A 24,592-nucleotide genomic window follows, 5' to 3' on the forward strand; every position below is an offset into this window, starting at 1 on the left:
ATATATATATATATACAGTATGTATATTACGCACACAAAGAACATAACTTGAATTTTATATGGTATATTGCCTTGTTATGTAATTGTGAAATAATTTCTGCGGAAAATAGACATTGATCATTTAAAATTTATGTGCATTCATTTTATGTTCTCATCAGTTTAAGGATGCATGAAAAATTAATTAAATAAAATGCTAAATGCTATAACTCTTCATCTTCTTGTATTGATTTGGTTCAGTGATCAGACTGAGCAAATTATAGCTTGCTTGGAATGGTAGGAGTAGGAGAGTTTCAAAAGCTGAGAGATGACTTTTTATTACTGCATTAATTTAAACATCAATTGCAGTCTATTATGCAGTCTTATTATAGCCTCAATTTTTGACAATACATGCTTGCAGTTCCATTATGTGGTGGTTGATGTTACTGATAGAGATAAATAATAATAATAATAATAATAATAATAATAATAATAATAATAATAATTCATTTTATTTATATAGCACCTTTACTATGCACAGAGCAGTTTACAGAAATTCTAAATTAACAACACAGCATATACAACTTTGGATACAAATAATATCTGTATAAAATATAAAATAAAAATGAATACAGGAAGCACAAAGCTTTGAATTAGAATAAGAAACAATAAACCAGAATAAAAATAGTAAATATGCAAAATACTACATGAAAACCTTGAACAAATCACATAATTGTGGTACAAACTCAAATCATTTTGAGCACCTGGACAGAGAGGGGTAACTGAAAGAAGGGTCAGTATAACATGAAGAATTGAATGCCTTCCTGAACAAATTGTTGTTTTTGAACAGAATGAATTGAGTTGACTGATCTCATTGATTTAGGGAAGCCATTCCAAAGTCTGGATGCAACAGAGCTGAAGGCTCTGTCACCCACAGAGTGCAGGCTAGTTTAAGGCAAAACGCAATTGGCAGAATTGGTGGACCTAAGAATTGGTGGAATTTACCTAAGCTTCTTATCTGAACTGCCTGAACAGAGTTGTTGGCTTCTTCTTAATGTTTAAATGTAAGGGCAGAATAAAACCTGGCCTCTAACTTTGTACAACTGATTGCACTGCGATAGAGCAGAGCTGCTGCTGTCAGCAGATACACATTTCATTAGCCTGCATCTGAAATCTGTTTGACCAGCATTCACTGCCTGTCAAATATGTGCTTCTTACTCCCGTTTGTAAATGTATGTTTTAATTTTTCATTTGTTTATATTTATATATATATATATGCATATGCATTTATGTAAGTGAAGGTTTCTTATCATTGATAATATATTTGTATATCTGTAATGGAAACTTACTACCAATGGATGTGTCATTTGAAAATCTGTCACGGAAAGACCCTGTAAGAAAGGCCCAAATGTTCTTCCTAAATTGTTGTCCTGTTTGTTCTCTTCCAACATTGTTGTCCTCTCCATGTTTTTAACACATTTTGCCAAAATTTTAGTTCATAAAAATAACATACAATTTAGAGTAATGCTAAGCAGGTTAAGCAAATACAGTAAATGTCTGAGAAGCACAGTTCTTCAATGCAACGTCTGATTTTTTCATAAGTCTCAGAAAAGAAAAAAAAACAATTACAACCCAGTGGTATTATATAATCTAAAAGCATTCTAAATTTAAATTATGCAAGGAAGTCAATAAGAAGCAAAAAGTGATTAAAAAACTGATTAACAATGGACTGCTGAATAGATTTAAATAGGTTGCCATGAAAACCAACAGAAATTGCAGCTCTTCTTTAGCTGTTGTTAATTTTCCTAATCAACATTAAATGAAGAAATAACACCTTCCAATATTCCTTCACTAGGGCAATCATTTCCAGGCTTGGAGTAGACATGATTTATTTACAAAATAGTTGATTCCAAATAGGAAGACTTTTATACACAGAATAAACACAAGTAATGTAGGCCTACACTATGTAGCCTGTGTGGCCCTACTTTATTTAACCTGTAGTGAAAATGAGTGAAATAATCTAACATGTAGACTTTCATAAGTCATAACTATTTTTATTCCTTCTCGGACCAGAGGTAATAATCATACATTATATACAGAACTAATATACATACCCTAATATCGATGTACTGGATGCATTTAATAAATTAACTGTCAAGAACATCAGCTTGAGGTAAAAATCAGCAAAATACATGGCTGTGTAACTAAAGAGCACCAATGCATGCATTCCAAAGTCTTGGTCTTTTTCTGGTAAGGAAAGGTCTGAGTCCGTCAAGCACTTTTAGGTACTTTATATTTCTCATTTTAAGAAGCCATTGGTATACTGTCTGTAAAGAAGTTCTTCCACCCTTCTTTCCTAAATGAGCTCATGAGTTTCATGATTTATTTGTTTGAATCAATAATTTTGAAAACTTTGATGGCATGGGTTAGGTCCTAACGCAGCACCCTCTTTCAAGAAAGATGACCTTTAATGCCCCCAGTGTGACAGAGTGGGATTTGTCCTCCAGTCCAGGGGTGTGTCTGGATGCTCTTTTTTGCATTGTTTCTAATCCTAAAATGTTGTTTTATGTCACGGTGACAAGAATTTCACCTTGGAACACCAAACAGCATACAGTTTCATTACAGTACGATTCATATTCTATAACTGCTTCTATACTGTATATAAACTGAAAGACTACAGAATGAGACTGATTGTGTCAATATAAATCGTTAAACTTTTCCCTGAATTATTTCTTGTATGTCAGCATTGCCGGTCTTGTATTTACAGTATAATTGTGGTTTGCTTAACTGGCATGTCACACTTGACACTTGCCTACATTAAACTGCATTTTAAATGTGTTTTCCTGGCACTCTTATTTTCTGCCATTCTGGTTTGTGCAAATGAGTCCCTCCATGGACTGGTGCCCCCAAAACCAATGTTATTTACTGCATTGCTCCTGTTGTTCTATCGTATGTAAAAAGAAAATGGGAAAATGCATTGGAGCACTTTCAAAGTTTTAAAAATAGCTTGGTCTCACTTTATATGGAATGTAATGACATTCTGCTATGCCACTGGTGTAAAACTCCGGTCCTGGAGGGCCACAGTGGGTGCAGGTTTTCATTCTAACCATCTTCTTAATTAGTGGTCAGCTTTTGCTGCTAATTAACTTCTTTGCCTTCATTTTAATTTTCTTGACTCAAGTCCCTTAGTTGTTTCTTTTTCCTTAATTAGCAGCCAAAGAATAATGAGACACAAAACAAACCGCCACATGACCAGCTCACCTCTGCCCATCACAAGATATCTGAAGATAAAGAAAGGTGAAGGTCTCAGAAAGGTTGATCTCTCAGGTCATCAAAACATTTTGACAGTGTCCTTAGAAAAAAAAAACAGAAAATCAACAGTTTTGGAAATGTTTGCTGTGGCAGAATGAGAGCAGCAACAAGCCACAGAATTAAATAACAAATTTAACTAACAGCAAGAATCATTTTCTCATTAAAAAAGTGGCTGGAGTGAAATTGGTTGGAGTTTGAGGCCCCAATTTAGCTGGTCAACTTTTGGCTTGTTTCATGTTTTATTTGTGTTTGGCTGCCATTTAATAAAGAAAAAAATCAATTCAGAGCACGAATCCTTAAAAACGGGGCTATTAAAATGAAGGATAAAAGAAGTTAATTAGCAGTGAAAACTGGTCACTGATTAGGAAAAGGGTTAGAATGAAAACCTACAGCCACTGTGGCCCTCCAGGTCCAGAGTTCGACACCCCTGTGCTATGCACATGTTCCAATTTTAATCCCACCCTTACTAGGAAAGTTCCATTTACAATTTAAAAGTGGAAATTGAGAATAAATAAAAATATGGCTGAGAAGTTGTACAGCAGGAATTACCTTTGCACCTGACATATTCTGAGCCCAAGGTCTGATTGTGTACTACAATGCCTTTTGTGGGGAGTGTTATGATCTCTCAGTGCTCACATTTTTCTTCCTTCAGATAAAATGGAGGTTCTTGCTCACAGTTCAGAAGCACTAAAAAGCTGTGTAGTCCTAAGTAGTGCAGAATTGTGTTTGTGTGCCTTCCATCCAGGGTGTGTTTTTGCTTTATTTCTGATTTAAACTCAAACACTTTGTGACCCAAAGTTAGAGTGAGTGGCTTAGATGCATGGATAACATAAAGTAATAATAAAACTGAATACTTTCAAAACACTATGATTACCTGATCTGCAGTGCTGACTTATGGTGAATATGGACTGAGGCTGTAAACTTCAGAACATGGGAAAGGTGCTATATAAATAAAATGATGATGATAATTACTATTATTATTAAATGTGATTGGCAAGATGTCAAGATACATATTTTTTGTGTGCAGTAGAAAATGTTTTTTCTTTATATGCTTTTTTTTATATGATGCTTCCGCAGCCTTTATGGAGTAATTCAGCACAGTCATGGGGAAAACACTGAAGGGCACAAAATGTCCTTTTTCTCCTAACCCAAAACACCAATGACCAGAATCCTGAGCTGTACCCAGGCAAATATTCCACCTTATATCCATTCTCTTCCTGCCTGCAATCAGCTGTACTACCTTCACTTCAGAACTTGTAAAAAAAGCACCTGAAGCTGGGAGACCAACCAGGAAAGCTTGGGTTGCTGCTGAAAGAGGTGTTGGTGAGGGGATCAGGGGCACTTATCCATGGTCTCAGTGCTGTGACAGGAACACTGTGCTGTAAAAATGGTGCAGTTCTTCGGATGAGATGTAAAACTAAGGTCCTGACTCTCTGTGATCATAATCAATCTCTGGTCATCTTTTTGAAAACAGTAGAGTGCTTCCCAATGTCCTGGCTAAATTTCCCATCACTGCCTCCTCCATACTGGTCCCTAATTATTCCCTGTCTCTAATTTGCTATCTCTATCACTTCTTCACCACCTAATAGCTAATTTGTAGTGAGCATCGTCCAGGTGGTTGCCGCACATTGATGTTACTTGAAATAGTTCCAAAGCTCTTTAAGTAGCATAAAAATTATTATTATTATCCTGAACACACCCTACAGAATAAGACTGTCAAAGGCAACCCCAGTGAACTCATGTTCATTCTTAACCTTCATTTTCTGGGGTTTTTCAGCTGGAGCAGAAATCACACTGAATGAGAAATCACAGTGAATGTTGCAACTAGATATTTAGTCTTGAAATATGGAGGAACAAGGGCATGAAATGCTCTTTAGGGACAGACTAGAATATTAGGGAAAGGAGATGACCTGAAAGTGCATCGTGTAGCCTTATGGGTTATGCTCTGTATTTATATAGATAATTTACAGTGCTGCATTAGAACACCTGATGTTTACTGGTAATCTTGAAGAAATGTAAAGCATACAGTTGTGTGGCACAGAACTTGCTAATGCTGTTGCTCATTGTATTGTCCTTTTAGGTTGCTTGCTATTCTCAGCAGGACCTTTCACGAACGCCACAGCAGAATAATGACTGCATGGCACTGCTGAGTTCACCCTTATCATAGGTTCACCAGCAGCTGGTACCAAATCTGATTAATAAATTATAATATCAACTCACACTGCTTCCTCTTGCTGACTCAGCACTGGTTTGCTTTTGTTTCCTGACTCTTCTGCCACTATAAGTGTCATATTATATTATGAGTTATAGCTGTATATATATAACATGCTACAGTGGCTGTTCATTTGGATTTTAATCATTTGTAGCTCGCAAACCTTTTGACCTGAAATCTGGTACACATATACTATGTGATGTCTACTATAATTGATAATTGACCTCCAAGGTTATTCCTCTTTTTATTTTTATTTTATTTTATTGTAGAATCAACTCTCGGCAACGGCCAGCAGGGCGGCACATGCGTACAGGTGCCGTTCTTATCCCTACCACCTTTGCCATCACTTCCCCTGCCTCTTCATATCTTAATTCATTCTTGAGTCAGATTGAATACTTAAGTGCCAGCTAAGGTGAAAAATTATGGAAAACATACTAAGTAATTGCAACACAAACACTGATTTAATTAGTTTTAATGCGAAAAGATGCTGATGAAAGAAGAGAAGAAGTGGGCCACTAAGATGGAGAAAAGAAGAGCTGCTCAGGAAGCAGGAAGTGCATCAACCTCTGAGCAAACGAATACTAAGCGTACAGAGAAAAGAGTATGAAAACTATGAATGCTCAAATCAAGTGTATTCATGCATTGCGCAATTACTGGTATTAAATAGTTCTCCAGATGTTACGTGTATATAAAAAAGCTGTACTTTCATACAGTGGTAGGGGTGTGATTGAAGAGTGGGTGTGGGTGTATACTGTATATGTGAAAGAAAGTGTGGTGTTTCAAAATTACCAACTCTGGTGCAGTATGCATTCTTTGGAGTAGAAATCTGGACTCTGAAGGACTGAATTGGAATCATCAATTTTTAGAATCTATGTCAGGGACGAGAGGTGAAAAGTTAGGGAAACTGATAGTGGACCACTCAGATAAGGTAGTAGTGTGTATAGATTGTAATGTACATGGTAGTTTATAGGGTAGTTCAGTTACTGTTTCCAACAGTAGGGTTGTAACAGAATTAGTGTAAGGTGGATTTAGCTAGGGAGGATGAGTTAATACCATGTCCAGTTAGAGTCAGTAAATGGTACATTACAGATGATTGTATTGAGAGTAATCATTTGCCTGTGCTGTGCTAATTTAGTATGAATATATGACAACAGGAATAGAGATGTTGAAGTAAATAGCATTTTATGAGGATGAATTGGTAGTTTTATAGCATGTGTTATGTATTGTTTATTTAAGTATTTCTTCAGGGGCCTATTAATGTACTTTATCATAAGGAAATTACATTAGTATTTGAAGCAACGAGTCAAGCTATTCATTTTCACTCAGGAAGAAATAGAATAAAATGTTTCCTGGGCGGAGAAAAGAAAATGTGCATTTGAGCATTTCAATTTGTTAAACAAAATCTGACTTTGGAGGATTTATTAGATTGTTAGAGTAAGCAAGTTAAAGTGAGGAAGATAATAAAGAATGCAAAACAGGGAGGTTGGAGGTGGAAATGCAGTTCATTTATTGAGAGAGTAAGTTTGAAGAATGAATGGGATAAACAGTTTTAAAAGAATTGTAGTTTTGATAGGGAATGTGGTTGTGGTTGTTATTGATAAGAAAAAGGTAGAGTGCTTGGGAAAAAAAATCATAGCTTGCATAATCTTGAAGATGACTATTACAGAAGATGGAACTGAACAAATGAGGAAGAAATTTAGAAACATCTGTAGAAAAGTGTAGAGAATGTGTTAGATATGAACTAATCCTGCATGAATCATTGCCAATGAATTAACATTACACCTCCAGAACAGATTATAATTTATTATCAAATTATTTAGCATTTACCAGATGTAGCATTAGTTATTTTACTATTAATGTATAATGAGATTTGGAGACAGGAGTTCTTCCTGTTGGCTGGAAAAAGCTTATGACACTTCAGTTTGAGAAAACATAAAAATGATTCCTCTCAGGGAGCTAATTGCAGATCTATTTCTCTTATCTATTTCTCTTACACATATGTAAATTGATGAAAAAAATGGCATTGACAAGATTGACTTTTTTTTTTAGACATGAAAGAATCAATCAGTTCTAATCAGTGTGTATTTTGGAAAAGTATGTCAATATTTATTATATAGTACATGGAGAAAATGGTACAAAGAAAATATTTCTAATAAAAAATTGGTTCTGGCAGTTTTTCAAGATATAGATCAAGCAAAAGACATATGGAGGAAGGTCATGCCATTTTCTAACCCACTTAATTCAGAGCAGGTTTGCAGTGGGCTATCCCACATAGCACAGGGTGCAAGGCACCAGTCTATTCCAGAGGAAATACATATAAACTAAACACACAATTCACCTAAACTGCATGGACATTGGGAGAAAATCCAAACAGACAAAGGGAGAACATACAAAGTCCATGCAGGGAGGACCCAGGACACAAATCCTGCTCTCTCCGTACTGCAAAACAGCAGTGTTGCCACTGTGCCAACATGAAATACTTATTGAGGAAAGGTGTTCTATAATAAACAAAAATAACAATTGCACAAGGAACAAAATCATTTCAGGTGGCCTGACAGCAGATGGTATTTTTCTCATTGGGTTCTAGAATCTTGTTGAATAATGTTGTAAATATCGTATAATATTATCAGAAAAAGATAGCAGAAATAAATTGGCACAATTAACATACAGTAGCTTGTCACAGACGCGTGCATAGGAGGACGCTGAATGGACCAAGTGAAGGTAATTCCACACCAGGCCAGGGGGGTGGCAGGGTGCACTTAACCTTACTCTGATATTTCTGCAGACTAAATATGGGAAATTCTACCTGATTCAGCCCTAACGACACCACTTCCAGGTCCGGCTCCACAGATTATGTCACTTCTGGTTCTGGCCCCAGGGATGACATCACTTCCAGGTCTGGATCTTAATGACATCACTTCCTGTTCTCTGCCTTAAAAAGACCAGTCAAATCCCATGTACTTCAGTTCAGTCTGGAACTCCAACCTATGCACATCAGTGCTAATTTTCATGCCCTTTTGCAGCCAGGGACAATATACGGGTGGCTGGCCCAAACCTTTTTGTGTGTGTTCAGGCTGGTTCTTTCACAGTGGTGTAATTGGCAGGATTTCCTGTATTTGGTGTGTAGAAATAACAGAGGAAGGTTTAGTGCACTCTGCCACCCCCTGGCCTGGCGTGGAATTACCTTCATTTGGTCCTTTCAGCTTCCTCTTATGTGCACGTATGTGACACAATATTATCCAAAACTTTTTCAAAGCAAACATACACTTAAGCTTAAAAACAGAAGACACAAAGCCCCAATCCAATAGTCATTATTCTTTTATTCTTGTTTTGATTCTCATTTTTATTTGGGCTTTGAGCTTAATTTTGTCCCTTAAACATATTTGCCAGTCTCTGCTCCTTTTAGTGCTTGTACCCTTGCTCCGTCTGTTGTCTCTTTGAATTGGCCTATAATCTCTGTGCTGAAAATCTTTTCCAGTTTGATCAAACACTCAAAACAAGATAGTTACAACATCTGGGTTATGATGGCCTCCATCATATTCGTCTTCGTGGAGTCCTTACTTAAAGCTATGAGATAAACACATATCAACTCATACCACACTTGCTGGGGGTTCCAGACTTTTCAATGTTTATTCTTGTAGCCATGTACTTTAAAATAAACATAATATTTAACTCAGCACTATGGATGTACAGTAAGTCCAGCAAACTGCATTGACTGCAAAAATCCTGGAACCAATGCAAGTTTCTTCATTAACAAAAGAAAGGTTAGAAATAGTTCATTATTTGCTCAACTGTAAGTTATAAAATATTTTTTGTTTTCAGGGAAGGATCAAATGTGTTTATGTACTAAAGCTAAAAATAACTTGGAAAACTTTATATAAACCTGTGTGATTAAAGAATGAATAGATTTCCAGTTCTTAGAGCTAGAGCTTGACCCAAAGTAAGCCAGAGAATGAGAGGCATCAGCATCCACACTCAGATGTGACACTACAAAAGAGCTTAGTCATAAAAGTGCAAGAATGTTATAGGAGGCTGGTCAGTCCTCTGAAGTGAATGAGAAAAATAAATGTTTTCAGAAATAGAAAGACAAATCTAACCCTGAACCACAGCTACACATTAGGTTAATGGAAGGGAGAGCTTTAAAATGGATACTAATATATATTGTTTTAGCTGTTTCTTATGCCTTATTGTTCTTGACTGATTTTAAAGTACTTCAAGCCACTTTACTATATGAAATGAGCTATATAAAATAAATATCGATTGAATGGTTGATTGTCTAAAAGATCTGACGTAGGGAAATTAATTGACTCCACTAATAAAAAGAGAAAAGTTACCTCACAATGACTTTTTAGGAAGAATTTAAGTAAAAGGAGTGATGCAGCAAATAGCACTGCTGCTACAGAATATCACGAGCGTGGCTTTGAATCCAGCTCCTGTAATCGTCTCTTTTTCATATTCTTATGTTTTTTTTTTTATTTCCTCAGATTGCTGCATTTTTTTTTAATATTCCAGTAACATGCAGTCACCGTTAATCTGAGACTCTGTCCACCTTTGGTTCCTACCCTGTGCCCAGTGCTACCAGAACAGGGTCTGCTACCTATAAATGGAATATGTAGGATTCTTTCATGTGAAGCCTGAAAACCATGAGGACTGATTTAGATCATTTATGTTAGGTAGAACTGCGGTGGGGTGGCACCCTGCCCGGGGTTTGTTTCCTGCCTTTTGCCCTGTGTTGGCTGGGATTGGCTCCAGCAGACCCCCGTGACCCTGTAGTTAGGATATAGAGGGTTGGATAATGGATGGATGGATGGATGTTAGGTAGAATGCCCAGTGGGGGGCTGGGTGGTCTCTTGGCCTATTTTTTTCTCCAGCCCTCTTGAGTTTTTTTGTTTGTTTGTTTTTTGTCCTCCTGGCCATCAGACCTTACTTAGTATTGCCCAATCTTGTTTTTATTTTTTTATTTTTTATTTCTTCATCTTGTAAAGCACTTTGAGCTACATCATTTGTATGAAAACTTACTACATAAATAAATGTTGTTGTAGATGATTCAGAAATTAATGGGTGAATATAAAGAAGCTGAGGTGTATATTTAAATTTAAGTAAGAGGAAATAATTCAGTCAATTATGATCTAAAAAGAGGCAATCAGTTTAAAATAAGGCCATGTTGCTTTGAAACAATGAACAATCTATTGTTTTTAGTGCAGTTTACAAGATTACATAATGCAGAATAAAAAGAAGAAGTACGATTTTATGTGTATGATTTGTGTCATTCTAATCTGATTTATCATACTAAGATTTGAAAGACCTATTATTATTTTAATGCTTATCATGGCTGATGCCATCTCAACTGCCACACAAGCAAATCCTCCCAATGTGACAACCTTTGAAAAGCTCCAATTTTAAAAGTGAATTATGCCTAAATAACTGCTAACTGCTGTGTCTTGTAATAAAGTGTTATGAGTATTGCCCTGTCTGAATATTTCTCTGTCAAAAATGGGCGAGGTCTCTGAAATCACCTGGGCTGGCAAGATTAGTGTAATGACACAGCTGCTGCACATAAAAAAATAAAGATCATTTTTTTCTACAAGGCACAAAATGTACTATTGACTTTTCAATGTTCATTTAATTTCTTCTTCTTTTTTTTGGTACCTAAGAGTTCAGGACATGGTGCCAAAGCCCTGAGAGGGACTAGACATAACTAGGAAATTTGAGCTAATTACATTTGTCTGATTGTCCCATCTGTAACTACTGTTTGCTCACCTGTTCCTATGTTAACAGATTTGATCACTTGTTACTTTGATCTCCTTCATACCTCCTAGACAACAATCAAAAATAAACACCACAGTGCTGAAAAAAGAAACAATATAAAATGGTACAACTAAACAGGAGCCCAAAAAAACCCACAAATGCATACAAAAGCGACATAAACAGAGTGAAATGTGCTCAACTAGAAGGACAAGGGTCTACAAAAAAGAAGTAAAATAAGTATGTAAAGACAGAGTTCAGCATTGCCAGAAGTGAGCAAATGATCTTATCTTTTTGCAGGATTGTCTTATATTGGGGAAAAGGCTGCCAAGGTTATGTATCCAAGCTCAAGGATCATCATATGCTAACCATAAGATCACATCCAGTGAGGTTATTAAATAACAACCAACATCAAGTACTGAAATTGAACTATGTCTCCTCAGGCAACCGCAGTACCAGAGAACACTACTCTGTCTGCGCATCTCCACCCTAGGCAACCACATAAAGTGAATTGCCCTGTGCTAAAATCCGGTCCATGGTCACACAGAGAAAACAACTGTTGTTGTCCTACACTAAAGAACTCTAATAGAAACAGAAGCTTTCAAACGATATGAAGCAAAAGAGCATCCAAAATATTATATAGTAATTTCAGTTCAGACTGTGTGGAACAGAATGTTTTCAAAGTCTGAGCCAAAAATCAAACACGGACAGAGATTAATTAAACAATCATTCACCTAAGAGAACAGAGTCATACTGATTCCATTTCTTAATTTTTTTTTTTCATTCTCCTTTTACAACCTACTTACATTGCAGCAAATTGATTTTTATTCTTGGCTGTGGTAATTCAATTCACATTGCATTATCTTGTAAAAATGACAGGTTAAGAATGATCAACATGTAAGTCTTCATACCTTTATAATCTATCTATCTATCTATCTATCTATCTATCTATCTATCTATCTATCTATCTATCTATCTATCTATCTATCTATCTATCTATCATAAATAGTGCCTGTTTTGTCTATCTGTTTGAGTAATATTAACAGACATGCACAGTATCTAGATTCATTCAACATTATAAAAGGCATATTGCTTTATTGTATTTGTTGTATTATTGTATTTTAAGAAAATGAGAGTCTTTTAAATAATTTCACTTGCCAAAATACTTAAATCAATTCCTTTGAAGCTTTTAAAAAATATTTTCATAAGGCAGACATTGTATCTTAGGTAATGTGCAGTGGCTACTTCTGCTTCTGTGTAATTTAGCAGATTGGGTTTGAATCCAAGACCTACAGTATCACTGTCTTGCTAGATTTCACACCTTCTTCCTGTATCAGTGTATGTTTTCTCCAGCTAATCTGCCTTTGTCCAAGAGCCGTGTAGGTTAAGTTAATTAGTGTTATTTAAATGTGGCTAAATTTGAAGTATCATGGAATTGTGCCCTGTAATGAACAGGAATCCCATTCTAGGTTGATTCTTGCATTGAAGACTGTTAGACATTTTCATTGCTTAATTAATCCGAGAATTGATTTAATTTTCTTCGTTTTTTTTTTTTGGAATAACTAGTTAGTAGTGTGTGGATATAATTTAGAATTATTTTGTGCACATTTATAGGTCTTGGAAAAACTTAGGAAATAATAAAGCAATATGTATAAAGTATCAATTAGGTTGTTAAAGGTCACAGAAAATCGTTCAACTAGTATCCCACATGCTACAATAATTAGAAGTGTTCATTTTATCTACTGATTAAATCACTGAGCACTCCAATGACTCAACAACAGCTCTGATTTCTCATGCTAGCAAAATCGTGTTGAGGATTATCCAAGAAAGTCTACATCTGTATGTACAGCCAATGCCAAAAGTTCAAACTGAATTAAAAAGAGGATATGGATCATTTTTGGAGAAAGCAGGAGAAAAGAAAAAAAAATCATTTCTATTATTTCATAGACTGTTTTAGCAGTTTATATGATTTCTTTCAATAATTTACATTATACAGAGAAAGGTTACAAACATAATGCTGTTAGCTTTTGGGGTGCTGCAGAGCAATTCTTGAACAATAAAATAGGACTCTGAAGGATAAAAAGGATGTTTTGTTAACTAAATAACATACAAGGAAGGGACTACATTCAGAGGGAAAGCAGTAACAAATACAAGAATACAATAAATGCACTCCCCCTCTGGGCTTCCTGTAGATTTTTCTCCATCTGCTGTACGTGTTGCCTAAAGCAGTTACCTACTTCCAAAAGATCATAAATACATGGTCCACCTTGACCTCTGGCATCTCCTCCTTCTTGCCAGATGTGGATTTGTCTCTTCTCCCCATCCAAATCCAAGTTCATCTGAGTGGTGTTGTGAAGGGGCTTTTTTAACTATTAGCTGCCGATCCTTTGGAGAAGGCCCATGAACAGCTACTGTACATAGATCAGAAGTGCTTTAGGGAACTCCCAAGGTCCTCTGGCTAGAGCTCTTCCTAGAGACCCAGGAGTTCCTACAGATTTCTGTAGTGAGCTGTGCCATGAGGAGTTTTATCAAGTTAATTTATTTATTGGTTTTAATGTTTTTTAAGTAAGAGTTGGTAGTGTAAGAAGTGGCACATGTATGAAAAAAGCATGCAATTACCTGTGTTGGGCTTATTTCAGGGGAGAGACCTACAGGAAAATAAAATTAGGACTTGTGAATTGAAAAAGGAGGGGGAGGAAAGAGGAAGCCAACTGAGGATAAGAAGGTGATTGCTTGTGAGGAGGACGGTTGAAGAAGAATTTGCTAGTAATGACATCTGTACTGTTGAGCAATTCAAAAGCCAGCAGTGCTGAGGGCTGGTGTGGAAGTTACAGGGTGCAGTGAGTTCAAGTCAGTTGAATAACTAAAGGACAGTAGATGAGAGTGGAGGGAGGCCTCAAGAAACTTTGCATTGAGTCAAGAGGATCCAAAGCGTGATGGCATATGAATGAGACAAGTTGCCCTGATGAAGCTGCAGTGACCGAGGGAGGTAGTAGCCTGAGAACAGTGGATGGACCCCTGATTGATGCAGATCATGTCAGTGGTGATTGAGAGATGTGGCCGACTAGGGATACGGCAGGCTGCGCTAAAGGGGATCTATAGTAAAGTCCGGACAAGGGGGACACTTTGTGATGGAAATTATAATGTTTATTTATTTTCATCCTAAAGACACTGTTTGGTTTTACAGCACTGATTTTAATACAGATTTATTATAGACTAAATTATTTTGAACATACACAGTTCTGCACATTTTTATTCACATTGATTCAATAAACTAATTAAATAAGTCTGGCTTGTCTGCTCACTCACCTGGGTCTGTCCTGGGAAGAGGAAGATGCCCATAACCATGGGCACCCAGGACATCATACTTTCTTTCCTAACACCATCTTAAAAGGCCAGGCGGACCTCATGTGTTAGTTATATGAGATGGTAGGGGGCAATAAGTAAACCATTGAAACTCTTCTTTGTCTTGCCTCCATCTTGGCTGTTTTTAATACTACATCACAGTAATGTGTGCCCAAGGAGTGACTAAATCCAGGACAATTATTAAATTTAGACAGGATTCCCATTACTCTCAACAGGATATCTTATGACCTGAAACTGGTTATTATGAACATTTGTGTTGCAGTTCTTCAGGTCCCTACTTTACAATTCAGAATAAAAGGTAACGTTTTAATTTTTCAAATGGAAGACTGGTAGGTGAAATGATTTGAATAAGGACATGCAGTGAGTCTAGAGTGATGAGATAATCTAAAACTGGAGATTACAGTCCAGTTCCATAGTCAGAGAGAAACATTAACTTTAGGGAGCCAATGCCAAGACTTTAAAGGCATTTGATTTCATTCACAACAACAAATTTGGAATAGACTTTGCATGTTCTACCTGTGACTACATAATTTGTTCTCCAGTTACTTGGGTTTTCCTTCAAAATCCCAAGGATATGCATGGTAAATTAGCTAGAAATTCTAAACTGGCCTGGTGTGAGTGAGTGAGTGTGCATTTGTGCATAAGTGTGATCTATCTAGGAGTACCTCCTGCCCTGCTACCAAGCTTCACTTTACCCACAAACATGTACTGGAACAATGTATGGATGGACTGGCAAATACAGGAGGAAAGATATTTTAATAGAAATCTGAAACAACAGTCAGTGCAGAATACGGAAAACAGAACTTTAAAAAAGTAAATTTAAGAAGAAATTATCTAGTCAAGCTTCCTTCTCTGTATTAAAAATGTTAAAAATGTAAAATAAAAATGAAAAATATTCACCTTCCTAAATAAAGATCCATGAGGATGTAGGAACTAGTCTCATGATTAGAAGACATATTTTCCTTGAAAACAGGATAACAAAATGCAGAGAAGTTGCACTGACAAGCAGTTCAAAAAAGTAAAAGCAATTGTATTTCCAGTAGCAACATATGACTGAGAAAGATAAGCCATCAAAAGAACAGAAAAACAAAGCTCTTTTGAAGAGTGGCGATGAAGAAAACACAGGAACTATCTAAAGTCAGGCCAAAGCAAAAAACAATTGCTATGTTATGAAAAAGCTCACAAGAGGCACACTGATGTTTGAAAAAGGCAACACTAAAGCAGAAGAAAGGAGGCAGAAAACAAAATGTATGGAAATCAGCAAGAAGATAATTGCAGTTCGTAGACCTGGAATACATTGTGAATTACAGGCATCATTCATCCCAGAGCAATGCTAGTGATAAGCCACAATGGCAAAAATAAGTTGATAAGCACATAGCAGCAGCGTTTGCGTTTCTGTGTTGTTACAGGCATCTAAAGCTGCATTTGGACTTCAGTGTTTGGCTGTTCAAGTTCATTTTACAAGTGGCTCATTCCAATATGACTGTGTACCAAAATGTATCTTGAATCAGCAAAATGATTAAAATCTACTTCATCAGGCAGAAGCAATCTAATAGACAACTATAAATGCCAACTTCATACTGGCATGCTGACTTCAAGTTGTTTACAAGGCAGAACCTCCGTGAAGTTTTCAGCTCCCAATAGCAAGTGCCTTGAAACTTTTGAGTTGTCGGTCTGCTTCGTCTTTTTCTTCTCCATGATGGACTGGCAAATGGGTTTGGCGGATTCCTTCTTGCGGGTTGTGTACACAGAATATTTTTTCTTTTCAGGTTTTCTGCCAACCAGATGGCCATAAAATCCTGCCGACTACTCCACTGTGACACTAGAGGGCGCTGTTGCTCCTCAAACCCCACAGACAAACATCCAGGACACCAAGTAAAAGTGCTAGAAATAATTTTAATTTCTTTTCCTTTTGATATTGTGCCACAGTAGACACCACACATGCCACAATAATCAACAATCCAATACAAATAATAAATCACAATAATACAATCCTTCTCTCCTCCCTTCAGCTGTGTCACTCTACCTCCCAACTCCGGCTCAGCTTGCTGGGTCTCCCATAGTCCTTTATATAGTCCTTGACCCGGAAGTGTTCCTGTCCTTCTGTCCATGTGATTCAATAGCACGTCCGGGTCAGATGAAGACTTATATTTTTCTTCAGCCTAGAAGCACTTCTGTTCTTCCGTCCCCATGACTTGGGAGTACTTCTGGGCTATAGGGAAAATAAAAATCCCTGCGTCTCCCTGCAGCGTCACCCGATGGCACCCACAGCGGCTGTGAAGTCGAACTCCATCTCCCATGATGCCCTGTGGGAATCCGGGGCACCTCCATGCTGCAGGGAGGACTCCATCTAGTGGCCTTGATGTGTTGGCCGGAATAAGCTGCTTGCCATCTCTAACAAACTATAGAAGTTTATGTAGGAACAGGTGGACTAGAGAGGGGAGCTAGCACTGGTGGGAAGAAGATGTGGAGTGCTTTGATACAAAATTGTGGTTTGACAAGTTCAGAAGGCAGAAGTTTGATTGTTTATGGCAATGTTTGCCTATAAGACTGTTAGAAAAATGTGTGCTTGAGGCATAACATGCCTGAAAACACATAGCAATTGGACTGTGCTGACATGTATTCTTTTTTACATTTCATATTTCTCTTATGACCACTACTGGGTGTTGCAGTGCCCCCAAACTCTAAACACAACCTCACAGACACAGTCCCACGTTCAAAAATTAATACTTATTAAATAGAATACCTTTAACAGGTTTCCCTCTGTTAACATGGCACAGCAGTGAAATTCTTTCTCTCTTTCAGAGGTGGCCTTAGGGGTGTGCGGGGTCTAGGGCTGACCAACCCCAATGCGGGGCTGGTTACGTTAAATGCTGTTACCAGTATGTGTGGACTGTATAAACTTTCATGCAAATTTAATAAAAAATAATGTTAACATACACCGGATTTTCTCATTACAGTATTCATCTAAATTTTTGCAAGATAACACGCGAACATTATCAAAATATAATAATATAATCAATTTAAAAAGTTCAATTCATAATTCATGACAACACCACGATAGTGCGAAATGCGATGCTGTGTCATGCGGAAATTAGTACCCAATTTGTACCCAAATTGCAAGTATACTCTGAGTCTTGATATGCAGGATGTCATAGTCATAACTCATGTTGATGTCATGTCAGCCGGTTATCATTAGTGATACATGTTTTTGTGCATTAATATTCGGACTATGGAATGTTTTCACTTGTCGTACATGTATGCAATTTGACCTTGAAGCAGGATTTTAAAAGGGTTCCTCTTAGAAGCATCTCAAATATATATAGATATACTGGAGAATATAACCTGACAAATCCGCTTAAAAGGGACATGCTTTCCTGAAAAGTGGGGCCCCCTTAGCCACTCTTCCTCTCTTTTTTATCTTCCACTTCTTCCAATTTTCTGCTCTCCAGCTCATTTCTCAACTCTGACTCGACCTGAGTGAGGTAGAGCTGCTCCTCTTACACAAGACCTAGTAGTACTTCCTGTACCAGTGCATTGTCCATAGCAAGTACTGGGTAAGGCAGAGCCCTTTATAAAAGTAGGGAGCACAAGTCCCTGTAACAACCCCTGGTGACACCCATCAGAAACCAACAGGGCCAGTCCATGAGATTGCACTTCACATCATGCCCTGTGGGTGACCAGGGAAGATGCCATCTTGTGTCTTGGGTAAGAGAATAATTCATATGTTATCTATCCCTGTTATGCATGAGTGACGATTTCAAAACCTGCCAGATGAAGGATGCGTATTAAATCTGCATCATTTTAGCAGTGGACACTAGGCACACCTTTTCTACCATATTTATGCTGACATTTTGGTATTTATATTTTTTTTCCTTGTTAAAAAAATCTAACCTTTTTGGCTCATCTTTCAATTCAGCATTTTTGTCTCATTTTTCCTAGGGTATAAACATAACATAAAGGAGGCTATGAAAGGATTTTACATTGCAAACACCTAAAAGATGTTGAATGCAATGCTCAGAAAAGTGCAAGTATATTCAGACATATATTAAAAATAAATACCCTGGGGGTGTGAGAAATGGGGGAATGGCTTAGCACTTTGGCAATGTTGTTGTAGTTGCCTTCTCAGTCAAATCTATAGCCAATTTGCCCTAATATGAATGCAATTTTAAAATAATATCACCTTTATTATGCACTAGAGCTTTCAAACCTGTTATATCTCAAAAGTGTCCAGGTAGGTGCTCAAATATTAAATACATACATGCATGCACTGTAGCTGTCCCAAATGTGGTATGTAACAAGCTTAAACCAGCAGAAACATTGACATGCAGATTGCTTGACATACTGTGTGAGCTACAAGATCACTATGTGATCAGAATGGTACAAAGGCAGTAGAAAACTTAATTATACTAAACCTTAGTAAACTTACTTTACAGGGCACATTATTTAATATGTGAAAAAAACACCAGTTAAATGCTTCCTGTACTCTAAAGAAATATATTTTGGCAAAATTCTGTTTATAATTTCCACCATCTAACTTTTTAAGATCCTTATGTTTATGGTCAGTGTCATTAACACCTACAGCATAACTCAGTAACCACTGAGCCAACAAAGAAACCAATTTTGGACTGGAGACATCTTATGTCTTGCTAATTTTAACACCATATGCTGCTTTATACCTGTTGGATATTTGATTTATTGGCGCTTCATTTACAATGAGACAGGCAGACATTGATTTTGTGTCTTCAGTTAACACCAGGATGGCCATAGTTTCCATTATTCATGATATACAGTCAGAAAATCTATGGTTCACGTTTCACTTGTTGTAAAACTAAACATAAAGTATATTCTTCCTGTACATTTTCAGTGATATTGCAATGAAATGTTTCTTGCTAATTGGTTATTATACATCACATAGTCAGTGATATATAGATCTGACTCTTCTAGTATTCCATTAGTACTTTATTTTGTGAAGTTTCACCTGAGTACTTGGTTATGTGATGTTCACAATTTCTAAAAAGCTGCACATTTCTTTGGAAATTCTATGGAATGCTAAATGCATAATTATTGTTTCAAGGACATTGTGCTGCTGTTTTTAATTCTATTTGTTTTACTGTTCAGCAGAGTGAAATATACAAAGATACAATGGATACACAATATTTAGCTTCATGGCTCCAAATGTAGGTTTGACTGTTTATTGGGCAAAGCAGTCTAAAACCTTCTTTATATTAATTTCAAGAAATTTGTGGTTTTGTGTATCTTTCAATGCTTCTCTGTTATTCACAACATGATTCAGCAAACAGATTTTTTAGCAATGTGGCCTGCAGGATGCACTCAGCTCCCCAAACCCAACGCAGACAGAGGTGAGACACAAGTTTAGCAACACATATTTTTTATTTTTCTGTGAGAATGCTTTCCAAAACATTTCCCATCAAATTCAGCAGAGTTACAAGTACATTTCTTTTCCCCTCTTTCTCTCTCTTTCTTTGTATTCCACCTTCACTTCTCCTGGCAAGTGTCGTCCTTTCCCTTCCACTTCCTTAAGTAGTGGCAGCAGGCTCATTTTATCCTGTACCTGCAAGTACTTCCGGTAGTCCATTAGTGTGGTCCGGAAGCACTTCCAGGTGAGGTGGAAGCCTAACAAAGTAGGTCTCGGCAGTCCTGGCAGTGCCACCCGGCGGCACCCATAGAACCTAACAGGGCTGTGTCAAACTCCCAGTAAGAGTCCGAGGCACTGCTGCAACCCAGGGGGATTGCCATCTAGCACTCTTTATGTTTGCTCTCCCTCAGTCCTTCCAATACACAGGGGTCCCAGCCAGGTAAGGACCCTGGCTGTCCACCCCAGCACAGAGACTACGTAATAGTTACTAACTTATTATATATATTATGTGCAAGTAAGAATTACATTGGCCTCTGTTCATGTGACAGTACCGCTACTATTATTACTAATTTTATACTACCATTAATTTAAAAAAATACTAGCCAACTCACGGCATAACATATAATTATTTATTGATGAGTGAACACTTCCTGAAAGACACAGTTGGCCAAATGGGGAGGGTTTGAGGATACAACTGTCAGTGAATGAAAAGATGGAACTCTGGAGAGAGCAACATACAATTGTCTGTGAGTGAAAACAGGTTTTGGCAGATACAGGCATGTTTTTTTGAAAGTTTGTCCTTGTGCCTTATTTATAGTCATTGCAAACGTCAATCTAACAGGAAATAGTTTGTGTGTAAAAGGCAAATTAGAATCTGATGGGGTCAGGGAAATCCGGGGAATAAGGACAGTTTGTGAGGTAGCAGATGTGATAGTCTTACACTCCAGTACATTGCGGTGAATGCTGGTAACAGAAAGTCTAGTGCCATTACAGAGACCTTTTGCTGGCATGAGGTTCCTGAGAAGCATGGTGACTGAACCAATTTTAATTTTGAGTTTCTGAGGAGGCATGCCAGTGGGAGTAAGACTATTAAGAAATTCTTCGGGAAATGCAAGTTGATCGTTAAGGGTCTGGCTGCAGACCGTGCACTCTCAGCCACATGCACGCTCAGCCACTGACGTCAGATGCACGCTCAGCCACAACAGAAAGTGCAACCGGGGAGTCGTTTCCCGATTGCTAAGTTGGTACGTTTGCTAGTTATAGTCATACCATTTATGAACAATATGGAATATTCTTAATATACAGGCTGGCCTGTGTTGGTTTATTAACATGTTTACCATTTTAACAGATCAAGTTAGCCAAGGTAAATGTTTGCCTGTTATTGTAATTACTAGCATCATGGCCGTGGTAGCGTAGCGAGAGCGCTGATGTTTAGAGCGTGCTAGTTTACTGTTCCCGCTGTTATTCCAAGGAAAAAACAATTATGCAACCATCATAACTTGCTAACATTATTTAAATTTAATGTATACAGTATTTACGTGTGAATAAAGAGTAAAATGAAAATAAAACAAATAGAATAATTCTGTGTTGTTAATAATCTTATATATCAGAACTGTAATACGTACTTATACTTTACATGTCATGAGGTACCAAACTGTGATTAAAAAATGGTAGAGGGAAAAGGACATTGGACACATCAGTAATCAAATGTTAATATATTGATATAAACATAAGGAACCCCGCCTCAAAAAAAAACCAACAACAACAAAACACATACCAATAAAAAACATTAATTTAGTTAAGGAGGCAGCTGTACATAGTTAACTTCCTGCAATCCACCATTTCTTCTAAAAATCTGTGCATGTCTTGCACATGGCTAAACCCAAAACAAAATGGAGCCAGAACATCATGGGGGTATTTTTCGTACGTGGATTACTCATTTAACAGGATGTAATTGTTGACGATTTGGCCTGATCCTGGATCTGTCGGTTTTTCAAAACTCTTGCTGGATGTGTTTTCATAGCAGCAGATCCAAATCCTCAAATCTGCTTGGAGCAGGTTTTATTTATTTATATAAGGATTAGCTCACACACTTAATCAGTTTCTGTGCATGGAATTCATTTAGTCATGGCTTTGCCGTTCATGAATAAGCTACCAATTGATATTGGTGCATAAATTATAAGAAGAGAATTTCATATAGAGAGGGTTTTGCGCGATTGGCAAGATCCTTTATTGCTCCTGGAGGAAATTCTTTTCGAAAGATACCACTTTAGCCGATGGGGAATATTGTAACTCAAAGATTTATTAGCACCTTATATTCGAAGTCAAACTAGGCGAAGTCGGGCTCTCACAACCACACAGACAGTATGCATTGCTTTGAATTTGCACTTTTTTTATACACTGTAGGCAATGTGGAAAATCTATCTAAAAGTGCAGTTTGCCAGGCAATTCGTAAAGTCTGTTTGGCTCTGAAATATTTCCTTTGGGGTTTCATAGTGTTTCCTGGACACCTGCGTGTGCAGACAATAAAAGATGCGTTTCATGCCATTGCAGGTAGTAGGTAATACAACCCACAAGGCAAAAACACCCACAGCTCCATAAAGAATCTCACAATCAGCCTAACATGCTCATTACCCAGGATTTCCAAATGTAATTGGGGCACATGGGACTGATCAGAGTGGAGTTTGATCAAACATTATTTGGAAAATGTATCTCTCCTCCTGATGAATAATCAGACACAGTATCTTCATCAAATATTTGACCTCAGTCAATATTTCTTTGGTCAGACATGGGTTCTAGGGATATGACATTCCCTGCAACTGACCCAACAACAAAAAAAAAATTCCCTCAAATGGGCATTTCGCTGGAGAACCAATTCTTCTGCAGGGGTTAGGTCTGGACCGTGTGGACCTCCATCTGTTTTTTGCTTGTCTGCCTTCTTATTAGCTTTAAAATTAGTGTTTCTTATATTATATATGATTCTTTATGTCAACATTTCTTCAAATAGTTATATACCAATATTTGCCAGTTTGAACTATATTCTTGTACTTCACTTTAACCTGTTCCCATGTTCTCACGTCTGATCTGGAATTATGACATATTAAATAATAATTAATCTGACACATAGGAAATGAAACGCTGCATTCAGTAAGTACAATGCACACTACTTAGCGTTTAATTTGTCAGCCACTTTTTGCCAGCTGTCTTTTCTGGTTTGGGCTGCTTTTACAGTGTTACCCCTTGTGCATATTAAATCTTGAAATTCTTCATATCCTTCGAATAAAAGGTCCTGCTCTGCTTGTGTAAAAAAAAATGCACCCGTTCTTTCATCATTTTGTTGCAGCCTATCAAAGACTTGCTGATCATGTTTTCTAGACTCAATATATATGGGCTTTTCAATCAGCGTGGGCGCGCGCGCATATTCATCTCGGATGATTAGATTCAGCTAGACTAATCTACTACACCGCTACGTTTGAAAAACTGACTTATCCCAGATGAACTTCACCGGCATTAACTCATCCAAGATGAGGCATCTGATCTCGGATGATTTAAGCGACGTACGGAAAATACCCCCCATCTCTATTAACTAGTGAATCTTCCTCTGCATTCATTGCTTCGTACTCCTGCAGAGCCTTCCCAGCATCTTCCTCTTTCATAGTCAGTATCTGGGGCAACTGGACCAGACCAATGAATTGGTGTTGGCTGTCACTGCACCACTGACTGGCTGCTTTTGCGTGTGCAAGGACAGATACCTTAGACAGGAATAAAAATTTGGTGTATTTATTTAAATGTGTTTTATGCAATTATTATTGATATATAAAAAACTGATAAAAAAAATTTACTTGTACTTCTGGTGGTATTGACGCATCCTCACAGTAAAAGTATAGTACGTATTACAGTTCTGATATATAAGATTATTAACGACACAGAATTGTTCTATTTGTTTTATTTTCATTCTACTCTTTATTCACACGTAAATACTGTATACATTAAATTTAAATAATGTTAGCAAGTTACGATGGTTTAATAATTGTTTTTTCCTTGGGATAACAGCGGGAACACTAAACTAGCATGCTCTAAGCATCAGCGCTCTCACTACGCTACCACGGCCATGATGCTAGTAATTACAATAACAGGCAAGCATTTACCTTGGCTAACTTGATCTGTTAAAATGGTAAACATGTTAATAAACCAACACAGGCCAGCCTGTATATTAAGAATATTCCATATTGTTCATAAATGGTAAGACTAACTAGCAAACGTACCAACTTAGCAATCGGGAAACGACTCCTCGGTTGCACTTCCTGTTGTGGCTGAGCGTGCATCTGACGTCAGTGACTGAGCGTGCATGTGGCTGAGAGTGCACGGTCTTCAGCCAGACCCTTTTGAGTTGATCTGCAGGATCGTCTGTGATGATGGAGTCAACGCTGGTGAAAGTTACTTCATCGTTAGGGATAAATTTCAGCACCTGTTCATTAAGGTGCAGTGAGTCTTCGTTGGTGATGCTTAATATAGCTCGCTTACTGAGTTGTTCCAGAGTGACAGTTGAGGAGTCCATGTTGCCATATAATTGTCTCGAGAGTGATGTTGTAAGCCTGCGG

The 24,592-nt window shown here is 37.4% G+C and overlaps 1 protein-coding gene across 2 annotated transcripts in view; it reads right to left on the minus strand.

Moving 5' to 3' along the window:
- The window catches only part of LOC120528763 (ankyrin repeat domain-containing protein 34A), a 131,361-nt gene that overhangs the window by 29,578 nt on the left and 77,191 nt on the right, over positions 1–24,592 (minus strand). The window contains exon 1 of one of the 2 annotated variants that reach the window (XM_039752904.1): positions 3,238–3,313. The exons of the other annotated variant lie outside the window; for it this stretch is intronic. The gene's annotated coding sequence lies outside the window, so the exon portion shown is untranslated. Of the gene's footprint in view, positions 1–3,237; positions 3,314–24,592 lie in introns of those variants that run through there. 2 annotated transcript variants of the gene reach the window in all.

This window comes from Polypterus senegalus, chromosome 1 (assembly GCF_016835505.1).
Source record: "Polypterus senegalus isolate Bchr_013 chromosome 1, ASM1683550v1, whole genome shotgun sequence".
NCBI lineage: Eukaryota > Metazoa > Chordata > Cladistia > Polypteriformes > Polypteridae > Polypterus > Polypterus senegalus.